The sequence below is a fragment of the Podarcis gaigeae genome (genome assembly GCF_964106915.1).
Source record: "Podarcis gaigeae genome assembly, chromosome: 17".
Classification (NCBI taxonomy): domain Eukaryota; kingdom Metazoa; phylum Chordata; class Lepidosauria; order Squamata; family Lacertidae; genus Podarcis; species Podarcis gaigeae.
This window is the reverse complement of record NC_139694.1, coordinates 41,824,943-41,847,776: the sequence shown is the minus strand read 5'-3', so window position 1 is coordinate 41,847,776 and position 22,834 is coordinate 41,824,943. Positions and strand designations below refer to the sequence as shown.

At 43.8% G+C, this 22,834-nt stretch overlaps 1 protein-coding gene and 1 long non-coding RNA gene across 23 annotated transcripts in view; both read right to left on the bottom strand.

Annotated features, from left to right (window-relative positions):
- Positions 1 to 22,834, bottom strand: part of LOC310834650 (uncharacterized protein) — a 168,484-nt gene that overhangs the window by 37,390 nt on the left and 108,260 nt on the right. The window lies entirely within an intron of this gene.
- On the bottom strand, positions 12,552 to 19,658 carry LOC310835265. Its single transcript, XR_014559473.1, has 4 exons — positions 19,463 to 19,658; positions 14,470 to 14,757; positions 14,181 to 14,436; positions 12,552 to 12,620 (listed from the first exon to the last, which is right to left on the bottom strand). It is a non-coding gene; the product is annotated as an uncharacterized lncRNA (long non-coding RNA).

Sequence of the window (22,834 nt, the reverse complement as noted above, 5' to 3'; positions counted from 1 at the left end):
CCTGTCGTGTACCCTTTTCTATTGATATATCATCCATCACCATACCATTCACGATTAATTTTGCTTTTTGTTCTGCATATATCGCACCTATACCATTTTGAAATCTTTGGCCTACCCCCATTCCCTGGAGATTCTTCATCATAAAACTCCAATTGATATTGTCAAAGGCTTTCTCCGCATCCACAAAGATCAAAACTGCCTTTTTGTTAATGTCCATTTCCAACAGTTCCAGAATGTCTAAAATATTTCTCACATTATTTGACATATATCTCCCTGGGAGAAAGCCTGTTTGGTCCTTATGAATCTCCCCTACTAGCACTCTTTTAAATCTTTTTGCTAGAATGTCTGCAAAAATTTTATAATCCACATTCAACAGTGATATAGGCCTATAGTTTTTTACTTGGCTTTTGCCAGTCTCTGTCTTTGGTATAAGTGAGATGAATGCCTCTTTCCACGATTCGGGAGCCTTTTTCCCCTCCAAAATTTGATTGCAAACTTCTTTCAATGGTTGAGTCAACCATTCTTTTAACATTTTGTAATATCCTGCAGTTAAACCATCCGGTCCTGGAGATTTCCCCATTTTCATATTCTGAATGGCACCCTCTATTTCTTGTTCTGTTATTCTCCCATTTAAGGTCATCTTATTCTGTTCTGAGATTTTTGAGAGTCCATATTTTCTGATGAATTCCTCTATTTCTTGCTCGTTTGTTGGGCCTTGCGCATACAGTTTTTTGAAGAAGCTTTGAAAACAATTGCTTATCTCATTTGGTCTAGTGATTATTCTTCCATCTTCTTCCAAAGATGTTACAGTATTCAGTTTTTGTCTTTTTTTCAATTGCCATGATAGCAGTTTCCCGCATTTATCTGCCGATTCAAATGTCTTTTGTCTCATCTGCTTTATCTTCCATTCTATTTCTTGATTCATCAGTTCCATATATTGCATCTGATAGAATTTTATTTCTCTTAATATTTCTTGTGACTTTGGTTTAGATCTTAACTTCTTCTCCTCTTCCTTTATTTTTTCCAGGATTTTCTCTTCCCTCTCCTTTTGCTTTCTTCTCTTTAGGGAATTCTGCTGGATAAGAAAACCACGCATCACGGCTTTACTTGCATCCCAGATTGTTCTTTTCTCCACATTTGTTCTTAAATTTATCTCAAAGTATTCTCTTAAAGTTTTTTGGGCCTTCTTGTAGATTTCTTCATCTTTTAAGAGGGTGTCATTCATTCTCCATCGAAATGTTCCCGCCGTTGTTTGTTTCATTTCCATTTTTACAGCATTATGGTCGGAGCAGGTTTTTGGGCAGATTTCTATCTTCTTAACTTTTGATGCCAGATTGCTGGAGATCCAAATTTGGTCAATTCTAGTCCATGTCATCTTTGCTTCGGAGAAGAAGGTTCCCTCTCTTTCTAGAGGGTTCCTTGTTCTCCAAATGTCTATTAAGTCCATATTGTCGGTCATTTCAAAAAAAGCCTTTGGTAGTCTCCCGTCCTTGGATATCACAAGTCTTTGGGCTTTGTCCATGTTTGTGGAGACTACTCCGTTCATATCGCCCATCATTACAATTTTATAGTCCATAAAGTCTGATAGAGTCTCATGCAATTTCTTGAAAAATTCCGCCTTCCCCTCGTTAGGTGCATACACCCCTACTATTAAAAGTTTTTCTCCTTGCGATTGAATTTCAACTGCCAAATATCTTCCTTGCTCGTCCTTAAATATCATTTTTGGGGCCAATTTTTCTTTGATGTACATCACTACGCCTCTTTTTTTGACTTTATCTGATGATATAAATTCCAATCCTAGTCTCTTATTTATCAAAAGCTTCCTATGGGTTCTGGCTATATGTGTTTCTTGGAGGCATATTATGTCCAATTGTTCTTTTTTTAGAATGTAAAAAACTTGTTTTCTTTTTCGGGGAAGGTTCAAACCATTGCAATTCCAGGTTAATAGTTGCAGAGACATCTTGGTTTATTGATGGGTATCTGTTCCTCCGACCGCACCCAATAATTGTTCTTCTTCGGTTGGTGGTGGTGAAGTAAGTCCAAATGATAGATTTGAAATGTCTGTTGGTTCTCTTAGGGTCACAGTCCCTTTTTGTAGGTCCTCAAAGTTTCTTTCCAAAAACTGGTCCTTGTCCTGTATTGTTTTGATCTTTATCTTCCTCCCTTTAAAGTTGAAGGACAATCCTTGTGGAAATTCCCACCTAAATGGGATGCTATTTCCCTTCAGCAGGTCAACAAGGTCTTTAAAGTAGGTCCTTACTTGCAAGATGTAACGAGGGATGTCTTTAAAAATCTGTATCTGAGAGTTTCCTATCACCAATGCCTTCTGAAAATGTAGATTTAATATTTTGTCTCTCTCTTCTCTGGATCTTAATGTGATTAGACAATCCCTCGGCTTTTTGCCTTGTCTCCTGCCCAGCCGGAAGGCTGTGGTTATCTCAAAATCTTCTCCTTCCCAGTCCTCCAACCAAAATCCGTGAATATTCTCTGTGAGGAATTCCTTAAGGTCGTCCTTTTCTTCCTCAGGGACAAGTCTCAGCTTCAGATTCTTCCCTTTTCTCTCAAGTTCCATCAAGGCCAAGGTTGCATCATGTTCACCCACTTTCCTCTCAATTGGAACAAATTTTCCTTTAAATTCCTCAACCGTACTTTGAGCACTCTCGGCTATCCTCCTCGTTTCTGTATTTTCCTGTATTAATTTATTTATGGAGTCAGTATGAGATGAAATCGTTGTTGTGTTCAGGTCTAATCTTGTTGTAAGTTCTGTCAATTTTCTGGAATTTTCTGCCAACTTCTTGGAGTTGTCTGTGGATTGCTTTGTCAATGCCTCTAGAGACTGGTTTATTTTAAGCAGTGCCTGTGTCATAGAATCCATTGATGCTGTTGTTACCCTTTCCTGTGCAGCTGGTAAGCCTGCCGTGGAGGCCCTTTTCTTTTGTGCTTGTGCTTTTGTTCTGGCCCTTGTTGATATTTCCTCCACTGGATTGCTCATAGCCAAGGTCGTTCTCACAGGAAAGGTTTAAGTGGAAAATCCCACTGTTATTTTTTCCAATGGAACAATGTCTCTCTTTCCCTCTAGGGGGAGTAGAATGTATCCCAAAAGTGAAAGTCACAAAGAAGCCTTAAGCATATATCGATACAAATCCAATAGTCCAACACGAACTTTACTTTGTATCAAGGTAAAACAATCTTCTAAATAAGCCAAAACCGTTACTTTTTATCAAATAGAGTCATTCACATCTGCCGTCCGATTTTGACAGCTCCCTTTTGACAGTTCCCTTTTCCGGCGATACAACTCTGATCAGGCAGCCCCTACCAGGGGGGTTTAGCGGTGAGGGGGGATGACTTCTCTTAATGTTTTCAGCAGGTTAATAATGTCTCTTTTTTTCTTCTTCCCCCCCCTATTCCTGCCCAAAAGGGGGGGAGGTTACTCTCTGATGTCGGGCTTGTAGTTTTAAAAAGCACTTGTCATATAAAAACAACTTGATTTTTTCGTTGCTTGATTAAACATGCAGTTTCCGGGGGGCAGACTTCCTTGATTTAATGCCTCCCGTTTTCAGCCAAATCCAAGTTTTTAAGTCCCGTTAATGGTTGTTTTGAAGTTCTTACTCACGGGTATCGATGCCAATTGTAGTTTCAGGAAGGAATCGGCGCTCTCCGTTAATGGCGACGCGGCTTCACTCTGCGGGCTGGGTAGCGACTCTCAGCACCGCGCTCACACCCGATGCCGCTCCGGAGCCTTTAAAAAGGCTCTTTCGCAGTACCGGGGGGCGCAAAGGTGCCCACCGAGTCTCCTTGTTCGCAGGCTTCAGCGCCTGCGATTTTAGGGGTCCCCCGCTCGCCGTAGCGGGTCAGACCCGAACTCGCAGAGCAGTCTCGCCTCGGAGCTCGAGGCTAAGACCGCCATTAAAACGCTGGCGCCGACCGGAAGTCCTGATTCATTTGTGTAATTTCATTCAGCTTGCAGAACCAGCCCCCCCTTTCTGCCCCCACAACACAGAATTTCTTTAAGCAGAGTACCTGAGAATCTTTGCACTCACTCCTGCTCCTGTGCATCCAAGGAGGGCTCAAAGAAAACTTGTTTCAACCTGTGCACCACAGGAATGCATGCTTTATCTGACCAGGTTCACTTCTATGGACTAAACCAGTGTTTCCTAATGGGAGCTATATGGCCTCCTGCCCCCCCCCCAGGATATATATGGGGGCCACAGCACAACGCTAGGAGGCCATAGAGGGAAATGAGAAGAAAAGGGGGGGGGGCTATTTATTTATTTATTAAATCTGATTGGTTGGCTATCAGCTTGGCCAATCACAAGCAGGTAAGGGGGCAGCCCACCAGAGGGTGGCCTAGTGCTTTTTTTGCCATGTGCATTTTCTTGGAACTGTCCTGGTTGGTTTACAGTGGGAGAGGGCGATGCTGGGCCAGGTGGCAGCCTGGGCCTGACTCCGCAAGGCGCAGGGTGCAATTCACCCCAGCACCTAGCAGATCGGGGCCTTCAGATGTTGCCGAGGGGTGCAGGGCTCAATTCCTAAATAGCAGCTTTCAGGACAGGCAGTGCTACAGTCCAAATGGGCAGGGTATAAATAAATTCTTATTCTTAAACAAGGTCAGAAAGGGGCCACAGTCAAAAAAAGTTGGGAAACACTGTACTGAAGGGTTATGTCACGACAGGCACTTGAGAAGCTGCCACAAACATTTTAGTTGCACCAAGTTTTAACACAGCTCACAGTTGGTTGGCTAGCAGCAGACAACACTCTGTGCATCTACTCTAATACAAGCTTGCTACAGAAAGCTAAAACTTCAGAATGCCCTGAAAATTCAATATAGGGACCCAAGACAGTGTGCTGTTGATATTTTTGCTGTTACGTTTTCAAACTTCACTGCAACCAGAAAGGCTAGAATCATGTTTGACAAAACAAACTAAAAGTAGGATTTGGAAGACTTAGAGTGCTTTGCAAAATGCATGTTGTCCACCCTGTATACTCAGGGTGTGAGAGTGATGGTCAAGCACTGATTCAATGCAGGTTTTTACAAGTCACGTGCCTCTTGCTCTCATTGCCCAGAAATCTGGGAGCATCGCTGTATCCCAGCACGTGTGACACAGCCTTCCTTCTTAGGGACTTTTTCTGTGAGCCACTTTCTTGCCATTCTAGCTCTGAGGTACAGTAGAGACTCATGAGTTGACCAAGCTTCCTGCAAATAGACCCATCAACAGAAAGGATGTGCTCCCAGCTGATCTGTGGGTGATGAAGCACTATGCTTTGCCTCTCTCATTGCCAAATGCCACCAGACTAGTAGGCACATTGGGAGAGTCAACTCCCATTCCACTGGAGGAAGACGAACTGGAGCAGGACCAGAAGGGATTCCTTTACTGGGTTCACGACAATAGCGGGCTCATTGCAAACTAGCTCCGCCAGAGAGAATTCTCATTTCCATTCAGACATTGTGATGCACAATCTTATTCCTCTCACCTTGCAGCCTTCTGTCGATTTAAATAAAAATCAGCCCTGAGACCCTTCATCAATACTTAAAATGGACAGCAGCACTTCACTCAGCTATTCTGCCCCAGCAGGAGATCCAGGTGGGCCAGGTCATAAACCCACTGCCCTAAGAAAGATGAAAATAACTGCAACATGTGCATAGCAGAGCTTGCTGATGATGCCAAAGCAACAAACAATATTGTAATGCTCAATTCCTAACTAGCAACTTTCCTTGAACTACACATCAATCCCTGGTGGGCAGACCTGGTTCAAATCCCTGTTCAGTCATCAAAATATCTTTAAGTGGTCTGGGCAAGGGCATCTCAGGCTTAACCTTTTAACACAGCAGTTGCAAAAAATAAGTATCTGAAGTGTCTGAAAATCTGCATCAATGATGGTCAGGCCTCCTGGAATTAGGCCTCAAATCAACATTGGAAATAAGCTCAGAACAATGACTTGCCTGCCGAAAACAGAGAAACAGACTACTTGTGCCTGGCAGAGGGGTTGAGCTGGTTCCATCCCTGGCACCCCAGGCACAAAGGAAGGAGGAAGAGGGAGCTCCACCCCGCTCAGTTGCTACCGTCCACTTGCCTGCATGCCACTCCTTGATGCTTACAGTCAACACAGTGTTATGGGAAATGTTCCACGATCAATGGAATGTCCCCCCCCTCCCCTCCTATGGACCTCTAAATCTGTTCTAGGGCACACATGGGACAGCGAGAGGCTGGTGAGGAGGGGGCTGCACTAGAAGGAATCCTTGCACTAACACAAATGTTGAATGCCACTCTCAGACTGAGTCAGAACAGCTGCACATGGCAGCCAGTGGCCTTTAAGCAGTAATTTTTGCCACATCTCATTAATGTTTAAAGTACCAAGAATTAGCAGAAATAATTTAGTACTTGGAATCAAACCAACAGAACCATCTAACTCATCCTTTGGCAACCTGGTGCCCTCCAGATGTTTCATATTAGAGGTCCCATCAGCCCCAGCATCACATGGGTGTGCTGCTAAGGGGATGGGAATTGCAGCCCATGAGCACCTGGAAACTGGTTTGCCAGGCTGGCAATTGCATTATTCTCACATTGCCAGGCAGGTGCCCAGAGCAACTCACGAGCAGCCTTCCCCTGCTGTTTGTCCACAGCACCTGGTACTTAGAGAGGTACTGCCTCTGAACATGGAAATTCCATTTCACCATTCGAGCCTGCTGATGAACTAGTTCCCCCATAAAACTGGTATAAAGGGATCTCAGTTAACGACTCTTTGTGTTTCTTTGTGGCTGATTAGCTGCTCTCCCTGTGCAAAGGTCAGAGGGGGCAGGGTTTCTGTTGAGGCAGGTGATTAGCTGTGGGAGGAGCTTATCAGAGCTTGCAGGGCAGCGGCAGTTTGATCCATCTTTTAGATTTAGGGGAGCTAGTATCAAACGTTTGTTGGAGGAGACCTAGTTTATTTGGGGGGCGAGTTATTTGTCCTGTCTTCACGCTTTTTATGATGGAGGACCGCTGGAGCCACCCCCAACGACACGTTCTCAAGATGGAGGGTGAGGGAACAGCTGCAGTTCCTGCGCAATGTTTGCCATCTTGCCAAAGGTTGCAGGCAGCTTTACCTGCAGCAATTGTGTGTTGATTGCCCTCTTAAAAGACAAAGTCCAGCAACTGGAGGAACGTGTAGCTACGCTCCAAAGAATTAGAGAGCTGGAGCTCTTCTTGGAAGCAACAGAGCACACCGTCTCCACCAAGGAGGAGACAGGGGACTCCCCTGAGAAGGAGGCTAGTTCACCAACACAGGAGCCAGATATATGGAGAAATGTGACTCAAAGAAGCAGGAGGTCCAGGGTTCGCTCTGATTGTTTAGAAATACACAATCGCTTTGAGGTCCTCTCCCCTAGCATGGAAGACGAAGAGCAGACTCCATTTGAGGATCTCTCCCTCATTACAGTCGATCAGGTATATGAAGACGAGCAGCAAAGTCAGTCCTCAGGGAACGTGCAGGCAACCTTGAAACGGACAGCTCATGGAAGAACCCCGATCAGACCTAAGAGGAGGCGTGTAGTGGTGATAGGGGATTCCCTACTGAGGGGAACAGAAGCAGTGATCTGTGGGCCTGACAAGATGTCTCGGGAAATGTGCTGTCTTCCCGGGGCTAAGATCCAAGATGTAACTGAACGACTGCAAGGAATCATAAAACCCACTGACAAATACCCCTTCCTCTTGGTTCATGTGGGAACCAATGAGACTGCAAGCAATAGCCTCCAGAAGATCAAAAGAGACTATGAGGCTCTGGGCAGGAATTTGAAGCAATTAAATGCACAAATTGTCATCTCATCTGTCCTCCCAGTTGAACGACGTGGCCCAGGGAGAGAGGGAAAAATAGTGGAAGTGAACAGCTGGCTTCGCAAATGGTGTAAACAGGAACGGTTTGGATTCTTAGATCACGGACTGCAGTTTCTTGAAGATGGACTTCTGGCAAGCGATGGGCTGCACCTCACAACGGTTGGGAGGAATGTTTTTGCCAAAAATCTCAGAAACCTCATCAGGAGGGCTTTAAACTGACTAATGTGGGGGAGGGAGACAGTGCTCCTGAAGGTAGGAGTCTATCAATTGATGAAGATGATCATCCAAATGTAATAGACCAAATGGAGCAAACAGCACGCAGACCTAGTGGTGGGAGGAAAAAATCCTTAAATAAGAAACACGGGGAAATGATTAATGGACTTCAGTGTCTGTACACTAATGCGCAAAGCATGGGAAATAAACAAGATGAGCTTGAGCTCTTGGTACAGCAAACTAAATATGACATAATAGGCATCACTGAAACCTGGTGGGATAAGTCCCACGATTGGAATGTAATAATGGAGGGATACAATCTATTTCAGAGAAACAGACCAGACAAGAAAGGAGGAGGAGTGGCGTTATATGTCAGGGATGTGTATACCTGTGAAGAGATCCAAGATTTAGAACCTCAAAGCCAAAGTGAGAGCATTTGGGTCAAAATTAAGGGACAGAAGAATAACAGTGACCTCATTGTGGGAGTTTACTATAGATCCCCAAGCCAAACAGAGGACATAGATGATGCCTTCCTGGAACAGATGGCCAAGCATGCAAAAGGAAGGGAGATAGTAGTAATGGGGGACTTCAATTACCTGGATATTTGTTGGATGTCAAACTCAGCCAAGAGCATAAGGTCAAACAGATTCCTCACTGGCCTTGCAGACAACTTCATTGTCCAGAAAGTGGGAGAAGCAACAAGAGGAACAGCCATTTTAGATCTGGTCCTAACCAATGTTGATGACCGGGTTAGTGGGGTAGAAGTGGAAGGATCATTACGCGCGAGTGATCATGCTCTTCTGAAGTTTACAATACAGCGGAAAGGAGCAGCCAAGCATACTAGGACTCAATTTCTTGACTTTAAGAAAGCCGACTTCATAAAACTTAGGGAAGTGCTGGGTGAGATCCCATGGGCAGTAATACTAAAAGGAAAGGGAGTTCATGATGGCTGAGACTTTGTTAAGAGGGAGATAGTAAAAGCACAACTTCGGGCAATACCAATGAGACGGAAACACGGAAGGTGCCTAAAGAAGCCAGGGTGGCTATCTAAAGAACTTTTAACTGAGTTAAGATTAAAAAAGGATATGTACAAAAAATGTAAAAGGGGGGAAACCACCAAAGAGGAATTCAAACAAATAGCCAGCACGTGTAGACACAAAGTCAGAAAAGCTAAAGCACAGAATGAATTCAGGCTTGCTAGAGAGGTTAAAAGCAACAAAAAGGGCTTTTATGGGTAGCAAAAGGAAGAACAAAGAAACAGTGGGGTCACTCAGAGGAGAAGATGGTGAAATGCAAACAGGGGACTGAACTCCTGAATGTCTTATTTGCCTCAGTCTTCTCCGATAAAGAAAACAATGCCTGACCTGAAGAATTTGGAGCAAATGATTCAGCAGAGGAAACACAGCCCAGAATAACTAAGGAGATAGTACAAGAATACTTGGCTAGTTTAGATGTATTCAAGTCCCCAGGGCCAGATGAACTGCATCCAAGAGTATTAAAAGAACTGGCAGATGTGATCTCAGAACCACTGGCAGTCATCTTTGAGAATTCCTGGAGAACAGGCGAAGTCCCGGCAGACTGGAGGAGGGCAAATGTTGTCCCTATTTTCAAAAAGGAGAAAAGAGAGGACCCAAATAATTACCGCCCAGTCAGTCTGACATCAATACCAGGGAAGATTCTGGAGCAGATCATTAAGCAAACAGTCTGTGAACACCTAGAAAGGAATGCTGTGATCACCAATAGTCAGCATGGATTTCTGAAAAATAAGTCATGTCAGACTAACCTGATCTCGTTTTTTGACAGAATTACAAGCCTGGTAGATGAAGGGAACGCAGTGGATGTAGCCTACCTTGATTTCAGCAAGGCATTTGACAAGGTGCCCCATGATATTCTTGTAAAGAAGCTGGTAAAATGTGGTCTTGACTATGCTACCACTCAGTGGATTTGTAACTGGCTGACTGACCGAACCCAAAGGGTGCTCATCAATGGTTCCTCTTCATCCTGGAGAAGAGTGACTAGTGGGGTGCCACAGGGTTCTGTCTTGGGCCCGGTCTTATTCAACATCTTTATCAACGACTTGGATGATGGACGCAAGGGCATCCTGATCAAATTTACAGACGACACCAAACTGGGAGGGGTGGCTAACACCCCAGAGGACAGGATCACACTTCAAAATGACCTTGACAGATTAGAGAACTGGGCCAAAACAAACAAGATGAATTTTAACAGGGAGAAATGTAAAGTATTGACACTTGGGCAAAAAAAATAAAAAAAAATGAGAGGCACAAATACAAGATGGGGGACACCTGGCTTGAGAGCAGTACATGTGAAAAGGATCTAGGAGTCTTGGTTGACCACAAACTTGACATGAGGCAACAGTGTGACGTGGCAGCTAAAAAAGCCAATTCAATTCTGGGCTGCATCAATAGGAGTATAGCATCTAGATCAAGGGAAGTAATAGTGCCACTGTATTCTGCTCTGGTCAAACCTCACCTGGAGTACTGTGTCCAGTTCTGGGCACCACGGTTCAAGAAGGACACTGACAAACTGGAACGTGTCCAGAGGAGGGCAACCAAAATGGTCAAAGGCCTGGAAACGATGCCTTATGAGGAACGGCTAAGGGAGCTGGGCATGTTTAGCCTGGAGAAGAAGAGGTTAAGGGGTGATATGATAGCCATGTTCAAATATATAAAAGGATGTCACATAGAGGAGGGAGAAAGGTTGTTTTCTGCTGCTCCAGAGAAGCGGACATGGAGCAATGGATCCAAACTACAAAAAAGAAGATTCCACCTAAACATTAGGAAGAATTTCCTGACAGTTAGAGCTGTTCGACAGTGGAATTTGTACCAAGGAGTGTGGTGGAGTCTCCTTCTTTGGAGGTCTTTAAGCAGAGGCTTGACAACCATATGTCAGGAGTGCTCTGATGGTGTTTCCTGCTTGGCAGGGGGTTGGACTCGATGGCCCTTGTGGTCTCTTCCAACTCTATGATTCTATGATTCATTCTGAAGGAAATTGGCCCCGAGTGCTCACTGCGGGAGGTAGTGAAAGACAGGAGCGCCTGGCGTGCTCTGGTCCATGGGGTGACGAAGAGTCGGACACAATTAAACAACAAAGGCGAAAAAGAAAAATAACTGGTTAAAAATCTGAAGAATGAAATACCAAAACAAAATATCAAGATATTACAGACGCAGCTCTCTATGATTCTGAATTACAAAACAGAACAAAAGAAAAAATGTTAAGGCAGATTTTTTTGGAATCTCGCAATAAGCCAGGCAGAATGCTTGCCTGGCAATTAAAAAAAAAAAGAGAGAGGGCAAAAGAGAAATTGATAGGGGAAGGGAAAGTAATAGATAGAAGAACCCAAGGAAACGTGAAAAAATTACAAACTACTATTGGAAGTTATTGGTGCTGTGGGTTAAACTACTGTGCCGCTTGATCTTGCCAACTGAAAGGTCGGCGGTTCGAATCCCTGCGACGGAGTGAGCTCCCGTTGTTCAGTCCCAGCTCCTACCAACCTAGCAGTTCGAAAGCACACGATGCAAGTAGATAAACAGGTACCGCTCCGGCGGGAAGGTAAACGGCATTTCCGTGTGCTGCTCTGGTTCACCAGAAGCGGCTTAGTCATGCTGGCCACATGACCCGGAAGAACTGTCTGCGGAGTGGACAAACGCCGGCTCTCTCAGCCTGTAAAGCAAGATGAGCACCGCAACCCCAGTGTCGATAGCGACTGGACTTAATTGTCAGGGGCCCCTTTACCTTTACAGGAGGTTATATCAAGCAAAAGATGAAGATCAGAAGGAGATGGAAAGATATACAGTGGCACCTCAGGTTAAGAACTTAATTCATTCCGGAGGTCCGTTCTTAACCTGAAACTGTTCTTAACCTGAAGCACCACTTTAGCTAATGGGGCTGCTGCCACCACTGCGCAATTTCTGTTCTCACCCTGAAGCAGGAGGGAGGGTCCCCTGCTCCCAAGAAACCGACCTTAAAGAGAAAATGCTCAGCACAAAAAATGAAGAAGACCAAAAACATCAAATTGAGAGGCCAAAAGGGAACGCCGACCTGCCGGACTAAAAAAATGAATTTCCAGAAGCTCTTTAAGTTGCTGGAGAATACAACAACAAAGAACTCTGCTCCTACAACCCAAAAGAAAATCACAAACTCATGCATGCCAATAAAGCACTCTGAGGAAAAGCCCCACGCTCCAGCGGATCTCATACCGCCTTCTAGTGAGGAAATAGGGAAACCAAAGGAAATTCCTTTTTTTAAAAAAAAAAATAATAATAATTTTTATTAACAGGCCAATCAGATCACAGTAATTCCAAATCACATTAGTTCCGGTTATTAATTCCACGATTTGGCAGTATAAGTAGTTTTGCGGGAGGATAAGAGTTGATTTTGAGAGCTGAAGTGCAACCCCCCGGGACCCGGGAGTGATCCGCGAGAGAGCCTGTTGAGGAGATATAGAAGAGTTTGACAGCTGTCAAACTACCTGTCAAAGCTGAAAAAAAGAGAACTTTGTTTCTGTTGCTGGCTATATTTGTTACAATTTGGTATTAAACTGTTGAAAACAAAGAAGAACTGAAACAAGTTAACCTGACTTTTGTTTTTGTTTTTTTTAAATAATTTTTATTAAGATTTTCCAAATTAAAACAAATTAAATCCAATTTATACACTTCTTCCAATAACCAGGACTTCCCCCTCCCCCCCCTATTGTGTTCCAAATCTTCTAAATAAACAATTAAATTCAACAAGTTCTTATCCCCAAATTACACTCATCGTCAATAACCCAATTTTTTCAAATTCCCATCCCCTAAGATCTGTCTTCCCTTCCACGAGTTCCCCCCTTTCAGATATAGTGCAGATGAAAAGAAAATACAAAAAGAAAGAAAAAATAATTTTACAGCCTTTGGATTCCAAATTTCCCTCCCCTCTTTCCCTGTTGCGTTCCTTATATCCCTCCAATTCTAATATCTTCCTGGTGTTCCCACATTTCACTAAACCCATATCTCTCTGATTCTTTACCAGTCATTTTTAATCACAAGTGTCCAATCTTAGAAGGAGTCTATCTCAAAAAGGGGCTCATTTCTTCTATCCAGATTTTTGTATCCAGGAGTAAAAACTCCAATTTTATTTCCATAAGCTTGTCAAATCTGGATATCCCAAATGTCCCCACTTCCAGTTCTGTCCAGTTCTTGTTGTTTCCTTATTCTTGTCGGTCACTCTCCTCCTTTTTGTTTCCCTGTTCTCCCGCAGAAAGGTTCTTTTTCCAAAAGCTTCTAATTCCTCTGCAGAGGCTTGTTATTCAGGAGCAAAACATTACGTCATGTCCCTTTCATTTTCCAACAGATAAATCCATTGTTTCTTGTGGTATGTAGACCTCTGTAGACAAAATAATGTTCCATTTCTGCAGTTTCCCAGGAGGTTGAAAGTTCTGTTCAACTGTTCAAGTTTCCTAGCAAAAACACATGCAATATCCCTCAGCTCCTCTAGATGGATTACAGTAACTGAGTTCCCTTCCAGATCACATCCACCAGTCCAAATAGCTTGTTAATCCTTATTTGAAACAATTTGTATCCAATTTATATCCAAATGTAACTGGCAAAGTCCTCAAAACACCGTCTCTATTTTGTTCTTCCGTTTTGACAGCTCTTTGACAGCTGTCAAAGCCTCCATTACTCTTCTCCAGGTATTCTCGCAGATCGCTCCAGGGATTCCGGGGGGGGGGGGGTTGCTTTTTAATGCAAATTCTCCTTTTCTCCTCCAGCTCAAACTTATAATTTTCCCTCGCGAAGTTGTTAGTTCATCAAGATAGGGTTACACTCGATCTTAGTTGTCAAGTCCTTTGTTTTGTCTTTTCTACAATAAAGGGGGGGCTGACTTCCTTTTTCCACCTCCCCCGTTCGCATCAAATTTAAAAAAATTATCCCTCTTTTTAATCCATAGTCCAATTACTCACGGGTTTTTCTTTTGGATCCAAATTTTCAATAGAAGAAGCTAGCGCTCTCCACCGAATGGCATGCGGCTTCGCTCGGCAGGGGAAGCGGCGGACTCAAAGCACCACCACCCCCCCAGGCGCCCGTTCCTTAGCCTTTAAAAAGGCTCTTTCGCGGGCCGGGGAGGGGCGCAAAGGTGCCAGCCGAAAGTTAACCTGACTTTTGGATTGGAGCTGGAAGGAATACTAAGTAACCAGAATCCCTCTAGAGGGGGTTCAGGGACACTACAAAAATGGCTGCAGGTGGAAAAATACCAGCTGAACTGAACAGAATGTTTTTTCTCTTGGGAAAGTTACAAGGTCAAAGTGAAGTTTTGGCTACAAATGTTACAATTATGAACTTAACAGCAAATAAACTCACTGAATTTGATAAGGACTTGACTCAAGAAGCCCATGCAGCTGAACAAGAAAAGAAATCTGAGACTTTTGAGAGAGTGGAGAAAGAGATACGTGCTGTTCCGGAGGAGAGGGAAGGAGGAGCTGGAATGCCGCAGATGACAAAGGAGAGCCAGAGGCCTGCCAAGATGGATACAAAGGAAAATAAGATTTGGATGATGAGAATTTGGTTTGAATTGGAGAATGAAGAATGGAGAGATCTCCTCATGGGGAGATCCGAAGACCTATGGATTACAAATCTGATTAAGGTGGAAGCTGGAGCTCTTGGGACATTTGGGACATTTGGACTTAAAAGGAGCAAGAAACAAGATTTGGGCTCCACTTTTAAATATGGAGGCCTGGCTGGAAGAAATATGGACCTTATTGGGACAGAGCTTCTCCGAGATTTGGTGTTCAATATAAAGGACTATCAAAAAAACCGGCAGAGAGGAATTGAAAGAGAATTAAGAGCCTCGGACGTGAGGTCTCCAGGCTGATAGTTGATAGACTGATGGACATTTGTTGGGGATCGAAACCGGGAAGGGGGGGTGGGATTTTGGGAATCCAAAGGGTGTACAATTATATTTTGTTTCTTTTTACTCTGTTTTGTTATCAGTATAAAAATTGGGGAATTCGTGGAAGGGAACTTGGGTCGATTTTAGAAAAGGGTTTAAAGAATAAGCATTGATGTACAAATTGAGGTTTATAAATTAAAATTGGTTATTTAAAATGAATTAAATATAATAAGGCAAAATTTGGGGACAAGAACTTGCTGAGCTAATAATTGGAATTGGAATACAAGAAGGGGAGGTGTGGGGAAGTCAGGGAAAGATGTTATTGAAAATAAGGAATGTAAATGCTATGTGTTTTTAATTTTTCTTTTGTTTTTCTTGTTGTTTTTTGAAAATTTTAATAAATATCTTTTAAAAAAACAAAAACAAATCACATTAGTTCCAAATTACAAAACCAAATTTTTAAAATTTTGTTGGGGGCACCCATACTTCGAGCTCCGAAAGGGATCCAAACATCACTCTTGCTGCTGCTTTAATTACACAGTTCTGTCCAGATAGTCTCTTTGTTATTTTCCTCATCTTCTTGTTGTTATCATATATTCTTTTCCTTGTGATCTCTGATAGTCTTCACAAGTGGGTTGAAAACAAACATATCCTGTGTGGATTTTACGCTTCTCCAAGAGCCATATCACATAAAAGACAGACACCATTTCCACACCCCCGTACAAAACATTCCCACAGTCTGTCCATTGATTTCCACAGGCCTGCCAGTCTGTCATCAATTCTCTCAGGGGGCCCTGCCAGGTCTAACTCACATTCCGATAACCATGATCCTCCTCCCCCTCGTCCTCCTGTGGGTAGGCCTTTCCACAAATAGAGGACACCCATCATATGCTCAAAGAAAAGTAAATATTCCCGAAAAAATCGGAATAGTCACCAGGGGCCTCGTGACAGCAGAAAATATCATCAAGGTAAAATTCCTCCCTCATGATACAGCCCAAAGTAGGGTTATTGTGACTTTTAAGGACGGGCTCTCAACTAAACAGACCCTTTCAAATAAAGACAATTTCCTGAGGGCTGGCTTGCTTGTGCACCGTTTCTTCGAAAACATCGAAGACTCTTCACCACTTCTAGGAGCACATAGGCCAGTTAGACCAAAAACCAAAACCAGCACTGCAGAATCCAACAGCGCCGGTAAGCCACTCTACCCAGAGGCTGGCAAACTTGGAAACTGGGTCCTCAGGCCTAGGATTATCCCCAAAGTCAGTTAAAATTGTACGGAGTTTTTCAGAGGTAAGAATCTTCTTCAGTTTGGAATCAAGTGCAGGGGTTTTGTCCCTCAAGCCCTTCTAAGTCTGGGTTTGGACCAGGCAAAAGCTACGGTAGGGCAAAGAATATTAGACACCGAGAGACAGCAGGACTGTGCAAGGTGCCCCAACTATAGAATTGGAGAAATCGAGAGAGATATAGCCGCACCGGCAGCATATCTCTTCTTTCTCGTATCTAGGGATGCAAGAAGGGCCTTTACACTCGCCAGAAGTTCGGCTCTTCCCTCACCAGTCCTGGATGGAGCCTTTAGAAGGGTCCCGTATGCTCAGAGACTTTGCATCTGTCCACTGGGAGAGATAGGAAGCCCAGAACACTTGTTCTTCAGATGACCCTTTTATAAAGAGGCGCGTAGTAAGATCATGGATCCCCTACTGGTGAGGCTCGCCGACCTCCCACAAAAGCAAAAATTTGACCTTTTGCTGTTGGGCAAAGATCAGAAGATGACCTGGATGGTCGCCAGATTCTGTCTACAGATCTGTAGGCGCAGACCATCGCCCAACTCAAAATAGTCCCAAACACGGTTCCATGGGTGATTCTGAGTCAACTTCCTGGGACAGTGTATTGCTGTACATTGTTTCTAAATTTAGTGTTGTATATTGTTTTAATTGTCCGTTTTAACCATATTTGCACAGCAGTTTTTAACGTTGTGAGTGTCCTCTACTTAGGCTTCTACTCTGCAGCCTCTTATACCGTATTTTTCGCCCTATAGGGCGCACCGCCCCATAGGACGCACCTAGTTTTTTGGGGGGGGAATAAAGGGGGGGAAATATTTTTCCCCCCCAGGCATGGGGCTGGCGCGGGGGAAGCCCGAGCTTCCCCCAATCCCAGCCCCGAGAACAGCCTGCTCTCCACAAGCCTAGGGAGGCCAGCGGTAAGTTGCGCAGGTCTCCCCAGGCTTCGGAATGCAGGCAGCTCTGCGCAGCCATCGGGAGGCGGGCACCGCTCCGGATGGCTGCGCAGAGCTGCGCTCGCCCTGGGACAGCAGGCAGCTCTGCGTAGCCATCGGGAGGTGGGCGCGACTTACAGGCTCTTACAGGGTCTTACAGGCCCTGCGGAAAGAAATCAGATCCTGTAGGGCCCTGGTCTCATGAGGCAGAGCGTTCCACCAGGCCGGAGCCAGAGTTGAAAAGGCCCTGGCTCTGGTTGAAGCCAATCTAACTTCCTTAGGGCCTGGGACCACTAGGGTGTTGTTATTTATGGACCTTGAGGCTCTCCATGGGGCATACCGGGAGAGGCGGTACCGTAGGTACGAGGGTCCTAGGCCGTGAAGGGCTTTAAAGGTCAAAAGCAGCACCTTAAATCTAACCCTGTACTCCACCGGGAGCCAGTGTAGCTTGAAAAGCACTGGGTGAATATGCTCCCATGGCAGAGACCCCGTGAGGAGCCTCGCTGCAGCATTCTGTACCCGCTGGAGTTTCTGGGACAGCTTCAAGGGCAGCCCTGCGTAGAGCAAATTACAGTAGTCAAGCCTGAAGATGACCGTCGCATGGATCACTGTGGCCAGGTCGGGGCGGGAAAGGTAAGGGACCAACTGCTTGATGCAGCGAAGGTGGAAAAATGTCGCCTTGGCTGTTGCTGTAACTTGCGCCTCCATGGAAAGGGAGGCGTCAAGGATTACACCCAAACTCTTAACGGAAGACAATGGCACTAACTGGGCCCCCCGCAAGAGAAGGGAGTTGGTCCCTCATCCCCATGCCATCCTGACGTAGCCATAGGACCTCTGTCTTTGAAGGATTTAGTTTCAATCGGCTCCCACGAAACTATCCAGCTACAGCTTCCAAGCATCTGGTCAGTGTGTCCGGGGCTGAGTCGGTGTGGCCATCCATCAGCAGACAGAGCTGAGTGTCATCAGCATATTGGTGACAGCCCTGCCCAAAGCTCCGGATAATCTGGACTTCCGGGTTAGCGCCATCGTCTAATGGCGGATTCCCTCCGAGCTCCAGAGGGAATCGGCTCAGTGGGGGTTGGGTCCTGCCGCGGCGACGACGCGGGGACCCTTAGAAAACACAGGCGCGGAAGCCTGTGGACCTGGTGACTCCGCGGGCACCATTTGTGCGCCCCCCCGACCAGTGAAGTAGCCTTTTTAAAGGCTACGGAACTGGGGACGGGGAGCGGCGTGGTCTGAGAGTCGACTGCTTCCCCTACTGAGTGCAGCCGCATGCCATGGTCGGAGAGCGCTGACTTCTTCCTTTGAACATTTGGACCAAAAGTAAAAGCCCGTGAGTAATATGGAATTTGGATTTACAAAAGAAAGATTTTTTTTCGTTTGAATTTGGCACGACCGGGGAAGACGCAAAGAGGAAGTCCGTCTCCCCGCCTTGTAAATAATTTGAAGCAAGGACTAAATAACCAAGGTCGAAAGATTTCTTTCTTATTGCACAGATTGATAGTATAAGTAATTATGCTGGAGGATAAGAGCTAACTTTGTGAGCTAAAGGACCACACCCGCCCCGGGACCCGGGAGTGATCCGCGAGAGGAGCCTGCTGAGGAGATATAGAAGATTTTGACAGCTGTCAAATTAGCTGTCAAAGCCGGAAAAAATAGAGAACTTTGTTTCTGATGTTCTTGCTGGTTACATTAGATACAATATAGTTACAAATCGCTGAAAATAAAGAAGAACTGAAACAAATTAACTTGACTTTTGGGTTGGAAGTGAAAGGAATACTGAATAACCAGAATCCCTCTAGTGGGGGTTCAGGGACATTACAAAAATGGAAATAGGTTGAAAAATACTAGCTGACCTGGATGAGGTTATTTTTCTCGTGAGAAAGTTGCGTAAGTTGCAAGAGCAAGGTCATGTTTTGTCTACAAGTGCCATAACTTTGAAGCCAACAGTAAAGGAATCTACTGAGTTGGAAAAGGACTCGATGTACAAAACCCAGGCAGCTGAACAAGAAAAGAAACTTGAGAAAATTGAGGAAGTGGAGAAAGAGATATATGTTGAACAGGAGGAGCAGGAAGGAGGGGCTGCAATGCTGCAGAAGGCAAAGGAGAGCCGGAGGCCTGTCAAGATGGACATAAAAGAAAATAAGGACTGGATGATAAAAACTGGGTTTGAATTGGAAAATGAGGAATGGAAAGATCTCCTTTTGTGGAGATCTGAAGATCTGTGGACTATAAATCTGATCAAGGTGGAAGTTGGAGCCTTTGGGCTATTTGGGGTAAAAGGATTGAGAAACAAGACTTGAGCTCCACCTTTAAATATGGAGGTCTGGCTGGAAGGAACATGGACATTATAGCGATAGTGCCCCTCTGAGACTTGGTGTTTAATATAAAGGACTTTCAAAGAAACCGGCAGAGAGGGACTGAGAGAGATTTAAGGGCCTCAGACGTGAGGTTGCCAGGCTGATAATAGATGGACTAATGGACAATGGTTCGGGGATCGAAACCGGGGAAGGGAGGGTGGGATTTGGTAATCCAAAGGGTGTACAAAAATATTTTGATTTCTTCTATCTTTTTTTCCTTTTGTGTTGTTACTAATATTAAAATGGGGAATTCGTGGAAGGGAAACTGGGTCGATCTTAGAAAAAGTCTTTAAGTATAATGATTGATGTATATAAGCTAAAAGTTGATATATAAATTGAATTAAATATAACAACAAACTAAGGTTCGAATCCCTGCGGCGGGGTGCGCTCCCGTTGCTCGGTCCCAGCGCCTGCCAACCTAGCAGTTCGAAAGCACCCCCGGGTGCAAGTAGATAAATAGGGACCGCTTACCAGCGGGAAGGTAAACGGCGTTTCCGTGTGCGGCTCTGGCTCTCCAGAGCAGCGATGTCACGCTGGCCACGTGACCCGGAAGTGTCTCCGGACAGCGCTGGCCCCTGGCCTCTTGAGTGAGATGGGCGCACAACCCCAGAGTCTGTCAAGACTGGCCCGTACGGGCAGGGGTACCTTTACCTTTACCTTTAAGGTTAAAAATTTAGGGATAAGAACTTGTCGAACAAATTTTTGGACATGGAATACAAGAAGGGGAGGCGAGGGGAAGTTGTGGGAAAAAAGGTATTGAAAATATGGATTGCAAATGTTGAATTTTTCTTTTTTTTCTTTTTTCTTTACTTTTTTATTTTTATGTACTATTTGAAATTCTAATAAATATCATTTTAAAAAAACAAAACAAAGCTCCGGATAATCTGAACAAGGGGGCGCATAAAGATGTTAAAAAGCATTGGGGAGAGAATTGCGCCCTGCAGCACTCCACACACCAAGGAGTGGCGTGACGACATTTCCTTTTTTTTTTTTTTAAATACATTTTTATTCAAGTTATATAAAGACAGGTAAAAATAAACAAATACCACAAATATATATATATACAACAGTGTTCTCTTCCTTAAATTATACAACGTAAAAAACCATAATAAAAAAATCATATTCTGTTGGGCTCTACTGGGCCCTGGACCCCCTCCACCCTTTTGGTAAGTATCGAATATTTTCCTCCCTTACGTATTTGATTTTTGATCTTATAATCCGTCGCTGATAGAGTTGTTCTATCCCCGCCAGTTCACTTTATAAGTTTTGTCCAATATATTTCCAATATTTACTCCAATTTTGCTGAAATTTCTGTTCATCTAGATCTCGTATTCTAGCTGTTAATCTATCAAGCTCAGCATAATTTACCATTTTAACCTGCCAATCATTTATGCTGGGCATGGTTTCCGATTTCCAATGTTGTGCCAGCATAATTCTTCCGGCCGTGGTGGCGTAGAGAAATATCGTCTTGTCTTCTTTTTTAATTTCTTTACCTGTCATTCCCAGCAAGAAGGCTTCAGGTCTTTTGGGAAAGGTATATTTCAATATTTTTTTAAGCTCATTATATATTAGTTCCCAAAAGCCTTTCACCTTCTTACATAGCCACCACATATGGTAAAGATCTCCCTCTGCCTCTGCACATTTCCAGCATTTCTTATTCTTTGATCTATACATTTTGGCCAATTTCACCGGCGTATGGTACCATCTGTATAGCATCTTCCAAACATTCTCTCTCAGTGCCATACAAGCCGTAAACTTTATATTACTGTTCCACAGCTCCAACCACCTTTCAAAATCAATATTATAGCCAAAGTCAATTGCCCACTTTATCATTGTCTCCTTGACCTCCTCATCTTTTGTATGCCATTCTAGCAGCATGTCATATATTCTAGACAATGTTTTGTCCTTACCTTCTACTATCTCCACATTAAATTTTGATTTTTTATCTTCAAAACCTAAATTCTTTTTATCCTCTTTTAGTAAATCATTCACCTGGTGGTATTGCAACCAACCAGTGAAAAAAAAATTTATCTCATCATACGGTCTTAGTTTGGGCCCTTGTTCTGTTTTTCTTAAAAGTTCTTCATATGTGGCAGTCTTTTCCTCCATATTGATTTTCTTAATCGTTAGAGCCTCTATTGGTGAGATCCACCAGGGGGTCTTCCTTTCAAGGAGATTCTTATTCCTCTCCCATACCTGATATATTGGTCCCCTAAAAATATGATTTAGGAAGCTCCTGTGGACCTTTACCTTCTCATACCAGAGGTACGAGTGCCACCCGTACCTGTTATTAAAGCCTTCCAAGTCTAGTATATCTCCCCTCTCCAATTTTATCCAGTCTTTCAGCCAAAGTAGACACGCCGCTTCGTAGTACAAGCTCAAGTCCGGGAGGGAGAAGCCCCCTCTTTCCTTCTTATCTATCAAGATTTTCATTTTTATCCGTGGTCTTTTCCCCTGCCAGATGTATTTCGCCAGGGTACTCTGCCACTCTTTACATTGTTTTAAGCCTTTGAGTATGGGGATAGTTTGAAATAGAAACAACATTCGGGGCAGAATGTTCATTTTAACAACTGCTATTCTCCCCAGAAAGGAAAGTTTCATCCTCCCCCAGGTTTCCAAATCTTTCTTTATATTCTTCCAAGTGACCTCGTAATTATCCTTATATAAGTTTAGATTTTTTGCCGTAACCCATATTCCGAGGTATTTCACTTTTTTAACTACTGTAATTTCCGCCCTTCGTTCTAAATCTACCATTTCTTCCTTAGATAGATTTTTGACCAGCATTTTAGTTTTATTTTTGTTTACCTTGAATCCTGCCACAACTCCAAATTCTTCAATTTTTTGTAGAGCTTCTTTTACACTACATTTTGGGTCTTCTAAAGTTAGTACGATGTCATCCGCAAAGGCTTTAATTTTATACTCCCTCTTTCCTACCTTCACTCCTTTGATCTCTGTTGTCCCCCTCAGTCTCTCATTAAGTATTTCTAAAACTGTTATGAATAGTAAAGGAGACAAGGGGCAACCTTGTCTAGTTCCTTTCTATATATTAAAGTATTCTGTTGTGGTATTATTTATTACCAGTTTTGCCTTCTGTTCCTTATATATTGCTTCTATGCCTCTTCTGAAGTTTTCTCCCATTCCCATCATTTCCAAACTTTTCTTTAAAAAGTCCCAGGAGATATTATCAAATGCCTTTTCGGCATCTATGAACACCAGAGCCGCCTGTTTATCTATATTTATATCCAAATATTCAATAATGTCTATCAAGTTCCTTACGTTATCCCTTAATTGTCTCCCTGGACGGAACCCTGATTGATTTTTTCTTTTTGCTTTACTTTTTTGTTTTTATGTAC